The sequence below is a fragment of the Adiantum capillus-veneris genome, chromosome 27 (genome assembly GCF_014529385.1).
Source record: "Adiantum capillus-veneris isolate H3 chromosome 27, ASM1452938v2, whole genome shotgun sequence".
Classification (NCBI taxonomy): domain Eukaryota; kingdom Viridiplantae; phylum Streptophyta; class Polypodiopsida; order Polypodiales; family Pteridaceae; genus Adiantum; species Adiantum capillus-veneris.
In genome coordinates this window covers 123,208,509-123,223,106 of record NC_140957.1, presented here as the reverse complement: position 1 = coordinate 123,223,106, position 14,598 = coordinate 123,208,509, and the positions used below count along the sequence as shown (strand labels likewise).

The 14,598-nt window shown below is 45.6% G+C and overlaps 1 protein-coding gene across 7 annotated transcripts in view; it reads left to right on the top strand.

The window, feature by feature from the left end:
• Positions 1 to 14,598, top strand: part of LOC147422691 (uncharacterized) — a 116,937-nt gene that overhangs the window by 68,739 nt on the left and 33,600 nt on the right. Inside the window, exon 3 of one of the 7 annotated variants that reach the window (XR_015186843.1) lies at positions 6,283 to 6,509. The exons of the other annotated variants lie outside the window; for them this stretch is intronic. The gene's annotated coding sequence lies outside the window, so the exon portion shown is untranslated. Of the gene's footprint in view, positions 1 to 6,282; positions 6,510 to 14,598 lie in introns of those variants that run through there. 7 annotated transcript variants of the gene reach the window in all.

Here is a 14,598-nt window from a genome sequence, read left to right as displayed (position 1 = left end):
TGCCAGGGGCCTCCTGCCTGAGGCACCCTAGCACGAAGTCGCTGTAACAGGAACTCCTTCCAGGGCTCCTCACCTAGAAGTCCTCTGACAATGAACTTCCCAAGAAGGGCTCTGCTCTGCTGTGTTGGGTCAATGATCCCAAGCCCTCCGTGTGAACAAGGAAGAGTGATGACCTGCCAAGCCACTTTGGCTCGGGCTATCTGAGTGTCACGTCCTGACTAAAGGAAGTTCTTGATCAGCCTCTCTACCTGGTTGATACAAGAACTCGAGAAGATCCAGCAAGAAGTGATGTACCACATGGTCACCAACAACACCTGGTTGGCCACTACTACTCTACCAGCCAAAGAGAGTCGTGCTGAGCTCTAGTGTAACAGCTTTCTCCTGATCGACAGGAGAAGGGGAGAAATCTACTGCTCGGGAGACAAGTCCAAACCAACCTGACAGCCCAAGTACCGAACTGCAGTCCCTGCGGGGAATCCACCTAAAACCCTCTCCTGGCATCCAATCGGGTACAAGAGCACTACCAACCGAGAAAGCCATTGTCTTTCTCCAGTTGATCAGTGCGCCCGATGCACAACAGAAGGTCTCCAGAGCCAGCTCACACCTGTGAAGGTTGGCCTCCTGGCCATCTAAGTACAAGGCTGAGTTGTCGGTAAACTCGGCGTCCAGAAGCTCATCTCCCCGAATAGGGAGTGCTAAGCCCCGTAGACCTACCTGCTGCGACACCAAAAACCTGCTCATCGCCTCTGCATAGAACAGAAAGAGGAAGGGGGCAAGAGGACAGCCCTGTCTGACCGAACGTGTGAGCATGAAGCGATCCCCTCTACCTCCTGCCAAAAGTACCTGACTGTGAGCCTGTCTGTACAAAGTTGACACCCCTCTGTTCCAAGCATCTAAGAAGCCCATCCTAGGTAGAGTGCCCTCTAGAAAGTCCCAGTCAACTCGGTTGTATGCCTTCTCAAAATCGAGAAGAAGAACCACTAGGTCCTCACCATGAAGCCCTGCCAGGACAGAAGCCTCCCAAAAAGTAAAGATGTTGTCAAGGATATTGTGTTCCTTGACAAAACCTGTCTGAGTCCCATGTATAAGGCTCTCTAGAAGTGGCTGTCGGAGCCTTGGCAAGATTTTGTAGGCTGAGTTAAGGATGGTGATGGGCGCCATTGTCGAATCTCATCCAAGGAGCCACCCTCCTTGGGAATGAGGTAGATCAGGCCCTCACTCATGCTGTCAGGCATCACTCCTGTGTGCAAAATGTACTGAAAAGCACTACAGAAATTTGGGCCAAGCAGGTCCCAGTACTCCAAGAAAAAACTGAGAGTCAGTCCATCCTCACCTGGACAGCTACCACAAGGGAGGGCCCTAAGAGCCGTGTGCAGCTCCTCAAGTTGAAGTGGTAGCTCAAGCTTTAACGCATGTCCTCAGTCACAAGACAAGGCATCTGTGCCCAAAACTTCTCCCTGCATGCATCCTGACGCTCTGACTGGGGCTCTGCAGGCAGTAACTCATGGTAAAAGTCAGCAGCAACTGCACGCATATCCTCGGGCTCAGCAAAGGCCTCCTCAACTAGCTGACCTTGGCATGCGAATGCTGAGGTCCCACTGCCTCAAGGAAAACACCTGTCACTCTGTCGCCCACCTGGGTCCACTGAGCTGCCTGTCGGTGGAAAGCAAACTCATGTCGCCTCTCCTCTGTGCTAACAAGCTCCTGACGAGCCTGCTGTAGCTTCTCCTCCAACCAAGGACTGTCTGGATGCTGCTCCTGCATCCTCTGTAGTGAAGCAATGCCTCGTCTGAGATGCTGCTCCTCCTCTCTCGCTGCAGCCCGGTGAGCCAGAGACTCCTGAAGAAAAAAACGGCTAATCTGGGCTAGGCCTGAGGCCACTCTGTCAGCAGGAGAATCCTGCCTGTCCAAGCTCTCTGTCCAGAGAGCCTCTACCCACTCTCTGAGTGCTGAGTCCAACAAGACCCTTTCTAGGATGCGAAGCATCGTGCTCCCACTGCTCTGCCTGTCTGCCACTGTGAGGATCACTGGTGCATGGTCCGAGAAGGAAGTCCTTGCCAGAATGCCCACTGTCCCTCCCAAGTCACTGAAATGGTCACTAGTGTAGAAGCGATCTATCCGTGATAGATTCACTCCTCCCACTCTGCGGTCCGAACGAGAGAAGGCAAGGCTGTCTGGGGGCCTCACAAAACCAGAGTACTGCCAAACATCCGAGACCCTCAGAGTCATACAAAACCTCTCCCAAGCTGCCAGCTCAACTCCATGCACAGTAGCGTGGCTACCACCAATCCTGTCAGAAGGGTCCTCCAACATGTTGAAGTCCCCTCCTATGCACAAGTGTTCTGCCTGTCTGCGGCCAGAGAGACTCAACTATCTGTGACCAAAACTTTGCTCGAGCACTCGCCACATTAAGCGCATAGATGTTCAGGAAGCCTACTAGGCAACCCTGAACCTGCATAGTAATCCACTGAGCCCTGCCTGGCACAATAATCCCTCTGCCCACAATGGCCTGCTGCAAAGAGTCCGTAATAGTCATACATACCTCACCCTGGATGCCTCCAGGTCCAAAAGCAGCTAACCAAAAAGTGTCATATCGTCCACGCAAGAGCTGACCACAACGTCTAATGCGGCTCTCACACAGATGGTGCTCCTGAAGCATAAGGAGATCAATCTCTCCTCCCACAAGGCAGCGCTGAAGCTCCTGACGCAGTCAGCCCCGCTGACGCTGAAACTGGGGCCCACGTAGTCCCTACACGTTCCATGAGACGATCCTCATGGGGAGCGAGAGAGAACAGATTCTGCCGCAGCAGCTAGACGGGCTATCTTCGAGGCTTGCTTAGATGGGGAGTAATCCACATCCGAGCGTCCTCTAGATAGGCATGATTGTAACGAGTGCCTGGCCCAAGCCATAGCAGAGCGAGCCGTACGTAAAGCATCCTCCTCTGTCCAAGAGTCCTCATGAATGTATACATAGCATGGCAAGCACTGTGTATCGACAAAGAAGTAAGCCACAATGTGTCTACATCCTGCTGAATCTGGAGGTGCCACTGCAAACTTGGCAAATGGCCAGAGAGTCTGAAGCAAGTCTGTAACTCCTAGTTCTCCCATGTGGTGAGAGAACTCTAGGACCTATGTGTGCAACCATCCCAACACTGAGTCAAGAGTCCACTATGTTTGGTCCCTGCCGCACAAGGGAAAGGCGAAGCCAACTACTGAGTCCAAAGCCTCTGTCCCCCTAGCTGCAAGGAACAAAACATGGACCCTGAAGCAGGCTGCCTCATGGTCTGCTGAGGGGTCGCCGAGAAAACGAGTGAAGTCGTAGTCAAAGAAATCCCATCGGCGCCGAATGTCAATGCTCGTCAGACCTCGAGTGATATCTGCAAGGGGGGACGTCTGCACCTGTAGAGAGGGCCGCAAGAAAGGTGCCCCTTGGCCATTGACATTTTGAGTTGCTGGTGCCATATCGGATTGTTGTCCAGAAAGACCAGCCATGCCAAAATTGCCTTGTGGCACCCCAAACTGGCCATGATTGCACTGAAACCCTTGTTGCATGCTAATACTACCATACATGGGGTTCGGCATCATGCCTTGCATACCCCAAACACTGTTCCTAGCATATAATGTTGGTTTCTAGGCGCATAACCAACCATGCTCTGAAACACTGATCCACCCCTGAAATACCTAGGATGTACTGTGGGTGGTGGAAAAACCTATTGCCTAGCTTGGAAACTAGTTCCCTGTCCATTTAATGCAGCATGCGGACTCTGAAAGGTGGTGGGCTGAACTGGCAAAGCCTGTGGAATAGGCGTCCTAACCACCTGTTCATGGACAAAAGAAACTTGTCTTGGAGCCCTTACAAACTCCGCAACGTGCGAATGCTCCCTATCCTGCTGGGATGCATGAAGGACTTGGGCTTGAGCCTCAACGGGCTCTATTGGCTCTATGAATTGCCTTGTTTGCTCTGGCACTGGCGGCGCTTGACCTTAGAGGCCTCTGTACAATTCCCTCCTGCATAAGCTGTATCAAACTATTGAGGAAAGTAAGAGCCTTCGTCTTGTCCTCAAAACCATTGAAGGTATCAAATTGTACCGTTGCACCACCTTCTTTATATGGCTTTGGCTTTTCCAATACTCCCAAATTGTTGTAGGGAAGTGTCTGCAACATGGGCACTGTAATAGGGATCATCAGTGCCCCTTGGCCATTGACATTTTGAGTTGCTGGTGCCATATCTGGCTGCTGTCCAGAAAGACCAGCCATGACCCCAAACTGGCCTTCATTGCATTGAAACCCTTGTTGCATGCCAATACTACCATACATGGGATTCGGCATCATGCCTTGCATACCCCCAGAAGCCACACTATTTAAAATCACTGTGTAAAATCAAACTTAGTATGTAATCTATTAGTTTGGCACAAGTGTTGTTTCTCACCATATCCTCTTTGTCATTGTTTACTGGCTTCGCTATATATTCTTTCAATTTGGCACATTGAGTGCTTCTTCTTACCCATATCCTTCTTTGTTGGAACTCCCTTTAGGCAGTACCTATGGTGAAGCTCCTAGGGAGGCCCGTGTTCAAAGGGACATGGGCCTCTAGGAGGGTGACGTTAGGGAAAGTTTGGACTCAAATTTGGTCCTTTTAGCGCTAGAGAGAGAATGCAACGCGACCAATGGATGGCGGGCTACTGTAACGATAGCTCGGATTTTCTTTGTTTTTATCTCAAATTTCGGCATTTTCAAAAAACAGTTTTTAGTTGCATAAAAAACCTTAACAATAATATATGTTGTGATTTGCTCGAATCTTTCTTGTCAGGACCGAAGATAGGACAAATGTACCATAACTCACACTCAATGCAGTTCTGCGCACTTTTTCGATAGAAGAGACTTCATAGTATTCCCGCTCATTCTCATTCATTTGCGCTCAACTAACTATTCTGCTCGCGTTTGACTGTATTGTGTTTGCACTCAGAAACACTCCCCCTCTCACATATGTGATGTGCATCTTGGCATACATAGATGAATCAGTAATGGAGAACAGAAGACCTCGACGGCTATCCGCAAGTAGTAAGTCTGTCGAAATTTTCAATAACTTCGATTTGGACAACGGCCGATGGCTTTCCACCACTATTACAATTGAAAACTGGGTTCTCCTGCAGACGAGGAAGAGAAAGCGCACGGGCAACGAGTTTGTAAACAGTTATAAAGGTAGGGTGAAAAACTTTCGCTTGTCACAAACGGGCAAAATAGTCAAAGAGGTTCTCATTGAACACGCATATATGCACTCAGAGTTGCGTCTACAAACAACGCCGACAGGATTTCCAACAAACTGACCAAATTATAAGTTTTCTTACACCCACAATGGTCACTTGTGTATTGTGTGTTTAACTTGCCAGTTGCAGATATTTATCCTTCCGACAAAGAAGACTGGCAGCCGGTGGATTGCATTATTGGCATTTTTTATGCATTCCATGCAACTGTGGGAGAGCTACTCTATAACACCAGCGCCCGAAGAGTGTTGGCTGAAAGAGGGGTTTTTTTCTTCAACCACTTTTATAATGCTCCGCGTTCTGCGCTTGGCTTTGGCACTCTAGAATATCTCCCGGTTCCTTCAAAGGACAGTCCAGAGTTGCCAGTCCCTTCATCTGAAACCTCTGAGTGTTTCAGACTAAAGCTCCATCAGGAAATACAAAAGTGCTTAATACCACATATTGCTAGACGGCTGGTATGTGTTTCAATCTTCATGTCCATGCATGTGTTCATCGACTTTTTCCATGATGAAAAGATTAGGAAGACAGGAATTATGCTACTCTGCAAGACAAAGAAATGCCTCGATTTTCTAGATGAATCTTGGGATGTCCATGATTCTGATGGCGTCTTATGCAAGGTAAATAAGAAGTCTATTGTATGTAAGCGCATGATAGCTTCTCAAAACTTGATAGCTTCCTTCCACTACATAAGGTGGCATCCAGTGAATGGTCATCTGGTAGCTTTGGACCAAGATTTAACTGATGACCTTAACAATCCTTTGAGAATGCTTGAGGTATGGTGTGGACCTGATCTGCTAATTGTTCTTAGCATTCAAGGCAATGTGACACTACGACAAGTGCGTGAGGATTTGGAGAATGAGGTTGACCTCAGCTTACCTCCAAAAAAAAAAATCTAGTGCAACATAGCGAAAGGTAGTATGTTTTGTATGTAAACATTAATGCTGCGTTAATTATTTCCCTGCTGGTTATCATCACAAAATATTGGTCTAATCTAACTATTTGATTAACTGTCGTGCAGATGCCTCAGAGAAAGGAGAAGAAGACATTGTGCGTAGAGATAAAGGATGAGCGACTGTTCCTAGTGCAATGCAACTCTTGATTGAAGAAAGCGGCTCACACAATATATCACATTGCTCTATACTACGAATATTATAGAAAGTTGTTGACAGCAAGCTTGCAATCTACATTCATGCGAAAATGTATTGTTAAGGAGTTTCTTGCAAATAAAGTCCGAGAACAATTATCTTTTCAAAATTGACTCAAGTTGTCTTTACATTGCGTTTATAATGTACACTGTAATAATGTCCAATTAAATCTTAGTAGCTCTCATTTACAATCGAGGGGAGCTCCCCCTGGCTTGATTATTATGATTAGGATGCAAAGGCTCATGAGACGGACTGGGGGTTGGGTCATGGGATTGGGGTTGAGGAAAAGATTGCGCAGTGGCATCGTCTTCCTCAGTAAAATCGGGTATTACAAAAAGACTAGAGATCGAGTGGCCAGAAACACGAGGGGAGGCAGGTCCGGGCGCTTGGTCTGTCGTTGGTGGAGGTGCTGCTTCGTACCTCCAAGGTGGAGGCCGAGGTTGTGGTCGTGGTGGTGGCACGACAAATGCATCGGCGACTCCTTCAGGACGAGTCTCCACAAGATTGATCATGTTCTGGATGATTGCCGTCCTAAATGCCTCCACATGCAAGTTCAAATAATCTGGCAGGTTCCTTGCCTGCAAATGAATTGCATAGCTTTTATATGTAATGGAAAAAAATCATGTGTGCAAGGATTACAAAAGCGAAACATTGCACTTACACTTCTATGCTCCTCAGCATAATGCGTTCCAAAAGAAGCTCCGCATTTGCAAGAACTCTCCATCCACAAGAATGCGCGTCGTCTTGCTTTGGAACCTTGCAACTCAGAATCAACATATCTTCCCAAACACTATCTTGGGTCAATGCTTCCCATGCAACAACAAGCTTTTGAACAGACCTGCAATACATAGCATCTGGTGACCATACGTTGCATCGAAATTGCAGAATCAAGAAACAAGTAACTATGTATCTTCGGACATTCCCATGAAAACCATGCGCAGAGTTTGCAAGGTAGCAACACTTGCGCTCAATGTTTAAGCCTACAAGGCTCCAATGTGAAGTGATTGCACAAGAAAAGGAATTAGTTTGCTATTTTCGTAGTATACAAAATATTGTAGACTAGCGGTATAAAAAATACTTACTTTTCGTTGTAAGCTAGAAGTAAAACTTTTGCCGTGTCCATGTTCACTCGTTGAAACCAATCAACGACTTCAATCAGGAAAGTGTCCTCCGAGGTAAGCATGACTGACAGCTGTGCGTCCAAAACGGCTATCTCGGATTGTATATTCCATGCAAGGTTCGAAACCAGCATGCTGCGAATTGAGAAAATAATTGATGAGGATCTATAATAAGCCAAAATCAGATAAATACCTCTACAAAAATAATTTAACATACCAGAGATCCAAGTTGATAATTTGGTCTGTAAGCTCCCTCCCACTATTTCAAAAAACACTTATCTCGTGAGGGCCAAAACGAAAGTACAAAATTTGGTCCCATACAAGAAGTGCTATGTCGAAAGCTAGGCCGAGGAAACGTAGGGTGTCATTATTAGCTTTGTCAATTGCTAACAACATCTCCCTTTCATTTGACTCCTCCGAAGGTTGTTCCACAAGTGCCTCTAGGGTCCGCTCCACATTCAAACGTGTGCTGTATGTGTGTTGTGTGGTGCTCACATCCGTCACCTTCACTTTGGTTATTGGAGGGATTGTCAAAATGTTGTCCCTTCTCTTGTCAGATAGATGGACCGATGCAAGTGTCTTGTCGTACCTAAATCGTAGAAGCCTCAGAGAATTGATATCCCGGGGCATCACTGGGACTCTGTGGGCATGAGCTGTGAGGATGTAGCTGTCTTGGAACAGCTCAATCAGAATGTCCTCGGCTGCCTCGTAGAGGCAACCCATTGACTTCTGGCCCACCAAAAATCCAAATTTGCGCTCTCACAAATTTGGCGAACTACTCTTTGAAAGGATAACTTAGGAACAGCAAGAGAAACATGCCTCTGGAGTTTGCATTGCTCAAGCAGAACGCTTTGGTTCTAGGACACTCGTACCTCAGACTACGCATTGTTGCCCAAAGATTAGGCAGGGTTTTGCCTGCAACTCTTGAGGATGAAGGTTGGTTGTCTTGAGGGTAAACCTTCCTTGCGGTCTGCTTCGTGCGACCCATGGAAACAAGTGTTTACCCTGGAAAGCGTTGTGGGGAAGAATAAGAAGAAGATTGAGCAATGAGAAGGTTACGTCGCAAAAACCGATTCTGAGAGGTGAGGATAGTTTCGGAAATAGAAACGTTATATAATCGTCAAGGACATCATCATCATATCAAACGTGTGGCGGTCACAATTAATTGAGTCGCTCATCATCATTGGGAAGAGTGCGTCACCGCATGAACGACATGTGGCATACTGCTTGTCGACTCGGGCACGAGGTCAACAATGTGGTTGTCACGACACAACACAATAGGGGATGTGTCTTGTTCGACCAAACCACCTCTTCGTGTTGTGTCGCAACAAGAAAAAAATACGTGTCACTATGTGAGTAGGGGGAGTGTACCGCAGCCATATCGCGTTGTGGCGCGATACTCGTAAGGGTGCGTCATAGCGCGATAGGGACTAACCATACCTCTCTATCGCGTTGTGGCGCGACATTTGGATGTCGCGTCACAACGCGATAGAGACTACACATATTGTGGACGCGTTGTGGTGCGACATTTGGATGTCGCGTCACAACCCGATAGGGACCACCCATATCGTGGACACGCCTTCCTATTGCGTCGTGACGCGACATTTGGATGTCGCGTTAGAGACCACCCATATCGTGGAGAGAGCTCCCTATCGCGTTGTGTCGCGATATTTCTCCATCGGTGAACAATGCATGCAAGTCAACGGTTGTCCGACATAAACCTACCACTCGCATTGTTGTGCGACACATTTTGATTAAAGCTCTTTCTTCATAATCATTAACCAAAAAAAGAAACAAAGAGGCAAAGACAAAGGAACAATATATGAAGACATTTGCATTATCTTCAAGGACTCCATTACAACTTCAAGAAAACACAATCTTGTTTGTCCATTTCAATTATTCTTTTTCCTCCTTTATCGTTGGTGGTTTCTTGTCCTCAGTCTTTACGGTGTTGTTTTCCTCAGTCTTTGCCTTTTGGTTTTTCTTCTTCAGCTCCTTTTCAAGAGCTTTTGCCTCAGCTATCGTCTTCTCTACCTCCTTCATTTCCGCCATCATCTTTTGGGAAAGCTTCGCCTTTCCTCTCTTCTTGTCCTCCATACCTCCTATGTTGTGTAGATGTGAGCGAGTTCTAGAGTGTGCAATCAAGGTGCTTTATATAGCCACGGTACTCACCGCATGAAGGACACGTATCATAGGGATGGTGGAGCTTGTCTCGGTCTTTGTGTTGCATTCATTGCACCGATTCTAATGCAATCATAAGGGTGGCTGAAATGACGTGGTCGAGTTCCCGAGGAGTCTATATATAGGAGGCGAGTCAGTCCTCCCTTGGTACTCTTTAGCGTTAGCCAGTGCCTTCCTACCTTCAACCTAACCAACAACCCAAGTTTTCTTACCTCTCTCCATAAATGGATCCCTTTTAGATCGAGATAGAGGAGGAGCTGCCTTGGTCTAACGAGCCACCCAAAGACAAGTTGTACCATTTACTCTATGGAATTGGGCTTCAGCAGCAGGAGCAGGAATTCAAGTCTACTTTCAATCTTGCCTTCTCATTGCAAGAGTTTTGGCTTCTGCATCACATTTCCTTTCAGAGTTTTATCAGACATACGATCAACAGACGATCAGCGGCACATTTGAGTTTGGGGGTTGTTGATATGTTCATATGAAGGATATCAGTTCTGATCGTTTAAAGAAAGATATTTTATACAGAAGCAGCCTTAAGTTGCCACTGCAGTCTCGCAGGAATGACATCAGATGTCCCGTACATAATCGAAAGTGTCGAGTTGCAGAATACTATGCTCAGTTCATACTCTTTTTGAATGTTAATCTGGATCATCACCGGGACACAGCAAAGGAGGCCTAGAGCAATCACCGTTCAGTCACTGGTTACGAGTTGGAGCAACCACCTAGTGGTGCTTTGTGTGTTTCAGAAGGTGTTCAGCTGCCATAGGGAGCTTTGCCAACAAATGTGCTCCCTACCGTCCCCATCGGTGATCATCATTATGTAATGCTCAATGACATTATGAAACTGTTTGACTTGAGAGAGGACTACTGCCTTGCTATAGTCGCTCAAAATCTACAAGAGGATGGTAGTATAATTGATCCTGCCGATGACAAGTATTCTGTCATGGATGCTCATGTAATAGCGGGTGAGTTTATTGAACCAACAGAGGCACTAGCAATGATATACAAGGATGGAGCCGCATGTGCCGCGACGCTTCCAACGGAGTCGGAGTTCAGGGCGGTACAGGAAAGGCTTGCAATCACAGAGATAAGGAGAAGTGCTCCATCAACGACATTGACGCCGTCCTCATCCTCTACAAACGAAAGAGTACACGTGACTTATGGAATGCTGCATTACTCGAAGAAGACGAAAATCAAAAGGTATACTCCTGTATAAATATTTTTTTGCTTCCCTGTATGAGAGTTTCATGTGTATATATATACCAACACTTGGCTTTTATTTCTCATAGCTCGTAGTCTATGATAATAAGTTCATTCCTCGTTCCCGTGGACGAGGTAAAGGAGACTTGGGAAAGAATTCCTCTCTTGGTCAATACTTGGAGAATTTGAACACTCCAAATTTCCTATGCTTCCATTCCAGCTTCTCCGAGACAAGGGTGAATTTTCCTTCTTTGTATTGAAAACACTCTCAAGATATCTAAGAGGCGCGGCCATCAAATGGAACACAAACAAGGTGATGCTGCTAGACAAGCAAGCAATGGTCTCAATGTTTGGTGTAGGGCCTGGCATGTATAGGCTGCACGGTCGCTACTTTTTGACACACGCTGCGTATGGTCTTGCTTGTGGAATCACAGACCCACGCCAGTTGCCACAATATGGAAAACATGATTTGTTGAAACAAAAGCAGCCAATCGTTCAACTTATAGAAGAGGCCCCGCAGGTTGAGGAAGCTGAGGAGACCCAATTGCTCGACCTCAACGTGCTTGCGACAGATGTTGATGACGAAACGCGTCATTCAAAGAGACCAAGGCACAAGGAAAAGGGTCCTTCGGATAAGGGCAAAAGACCAAAATATTATGTATCATTTCAAGATGACTGGAAATAAATAGAATGTATTTGTTTTATGCATCAAAGTTAGATTGATTATGTAACAATGTCTCGCAATGTTTTTTTTTTGTTGCAATCATCATTCACAATATGAAAGTTGAAATTACATTGATTCTTCTAGATACATTAAGTTTGTTGTTTGGATCTTGCTATGGCTAAGAGTTATGCCATAACTTGCAACGGTGTTGTCCAAACCCTTCCGATGCGTTGTTTTTGAAGCCGCCAATCCGCACGGTGCCTAGCCGCAGACGATAACTCCCATATCTCCTTTCTTCGCCGTTTTTTGGATAATCTCACCGCATGGCCAATCTGACTTTGTTTGACTTGTTCCTTGCGATGTGACCTATGCATTAGTTTCCAATACGTCCATTGGTGTAGCTCCTCTAAGCTATTTGCTTTGTCCGCACCACCTCCATGTCGAGTGTGACTAAAATAACCAATACGAGCTTGGTAGTGGGTTTTTTCCATGCCCTGTGTAGACCAAACACCCAAGCTGCCATATTGCCGTACAAACCAAGGCATGTGGTTACAGATAATGTGTTGCACACAAAGCATGCAGACATTATAAGGATGAGTATGCGCATTTCAAAAGATTATCATGTCTTCAAACAAATTACAGTACCATGTAGTGAGTAATATGTTGATTTGTCCATGCACTTATGAATGTTTTGTGGTAGGTCTCCACGGCTTCTTGGAAATTTGTATAGTCGCCATCAGTCCATGAATTTAATTCGCAGAACCTTAATATTGCGCCCAAAGTTTTCCATACCTTCGCTTTGTGAGTCCTTGCTGCACCATAGTCTGCATGGTCAACTACAGCATTGTGCAGATTTTTCCATCTGTTGTATCTTAATGCTTGTCTTTCTTGTGTACTTTGGCTTTTGTGTTGTCGTCCAATTGTGGGCACTGAAAGGAAGAGTCGGGCTTTCACAATGACAGCTTCTTTGGAACATCCCGGCCATTTTTCGATCTCTTCTCATCCTGCTCTATCTTAACATGTCCTCTGTGCAAACCCATTTCTGAGAAGGCCGTCTCTAAAGCCGAGATTGCCCTTTGCTTTGCAGATAGAGATCGAGTGGTCCAGGCAAAACAGATGTAGAGAAACATTAGTTTTTCTATTATTCTACAAAGTGCATACATTGTGTATATGTGTACTTTAGATAGTGGGATATCCAAAATGGATCAAAAGTTAGGGTGGGACAAATGCCTATCCAGAGCTCTCCTCCAAAATGGTTTGTCAAGGATGTGAACCCCTCCCATGCAATACAAGCAAGGGCTTTTGCTTGTTGCTCCTTTGGAAACGTTGTACATGCATTTCAAGATTTTTAGATCTTCAGCCATGTGCAACTCAACATTGTAGGACCCCATGTCCTCCACATCCAATTTCTATCCATTTCTCCGTTCGCTTATTGTTTCTGGTATGTTTGTTTGATGAAAAAACCAATTCAATATATCGAAGTTCTCAGTGGGCACCTGAAAGGATAATTTTGAACTTTTTACAATGCACATTCGAAAGCATTCAACTGAAACATAACGATAAATTATCTTAAACATAATTTCTACGAACCTTGAACGTCGCAAGAAGAAAAATGTTGTGCTTAGATTGCACACTAAAGTTTTGAGGATCATCTGGTCCAATGCTTGCATCCAGAGCTCTATTCATAAGTGTGATTGTGACTCGCTCAACCTTTGTCTCCTTTACAAGCTCGCATTCATCTAGCTTGATGACAAACTTCAGGACGCCGTTGCACTCTTCAGCGGTGACATCAAACAACTGCACAGTGTATGACTGCAGCGCGATGATATCATAAAAAATATTGTTATAATTGTCATAGACCATTTCTTCTCCTTTTGGCGATCTGTATGTCGATTCAATGTGGAAAGGACTTCCTACCTTTTGAAGCACCTCCTCATTGACTTTCCGTCTTGTTTTTTGAATAGAGAAAGGGTTTGGAAGAAGCGTGTGCTTGATGCGGAACTTTTTGACCTGTCTTTGCACAGACCCGAGTAAGAGGAGTTAAGAATCAAAACCCTTTTCTAGTGGAACAGCACTGCAAATGATGCAAAACCCTTTTCTAGTGGAACAACACTGCAAATGATGCTACATACTTGAAAATGGCAGCATATCCCTTATTGGATATACGAGCTTCATCCAAAATTGATTGAACGTCCCGTGCAGGGAGTTGGTTCTCGTTTAAAAGGCTGTCAAGCCGTTTAGCAACGATCTTACCATAGCGCTTATCATCCAAGAGGCCAGCTACATTTTTGCGATTCAATATGAGCCCCGTAATGGGCAGAGGACGTGGTTGTGCTATGCTCCACTTCCTTGTCAGGGTGAAGCAAAGATCTGCGCAAGCATGTTAGCAGTAAGAGATGTGAGAGTTTATGAATACAAACCTAAGAAGGATAGATACACTCACTTGATGGCTTGCACTCTTTTCTTTAATTCCTCCCGAGCCAACTTTCAAGTCCTCGATGTCTCTTAGTTTTCTTTCTCTTTGGCGAAGACCTAGCGTTGTTTTTTTTTCTCTGAGTTGTTGTGTAAACTCCTTGATGGTCTCCTTGCTAGCTTCAACCTATTGAGCACATTTCACGACTTTTTGGTGTGTGCGGATATTCTCTCTGTATACAATATCTCTCTCTTGTTGCAAAACGTCATTTCTTATAGCCAACTACTTAGTGTAGCCATACAAGCCATGGTGGCCATCTCTGACATAGTTCACTAAGGATGTAATATCCTTAAAAGGTGGATTGGAGTTTGTGACGGGATTCTTTGGATACATTCTGCCGTCCAGCCAAAGGTCCACATTTTTCATGCCATGTGATCTTAAGTTCTCTTTTGAAGCTTCAGAAAGTGTCTGTTGTTTGTTTTTCCTGTAGAGGGGTTCATACTCTTGTGAGAGCTCTATGTGCATGTGATATACATCTCTCCTATTCCTCGTAGAAGTTCTTCGTGGAGAAGCTACAAGTGTCCACTAAGACATGACTGATCGAAACTGTGTG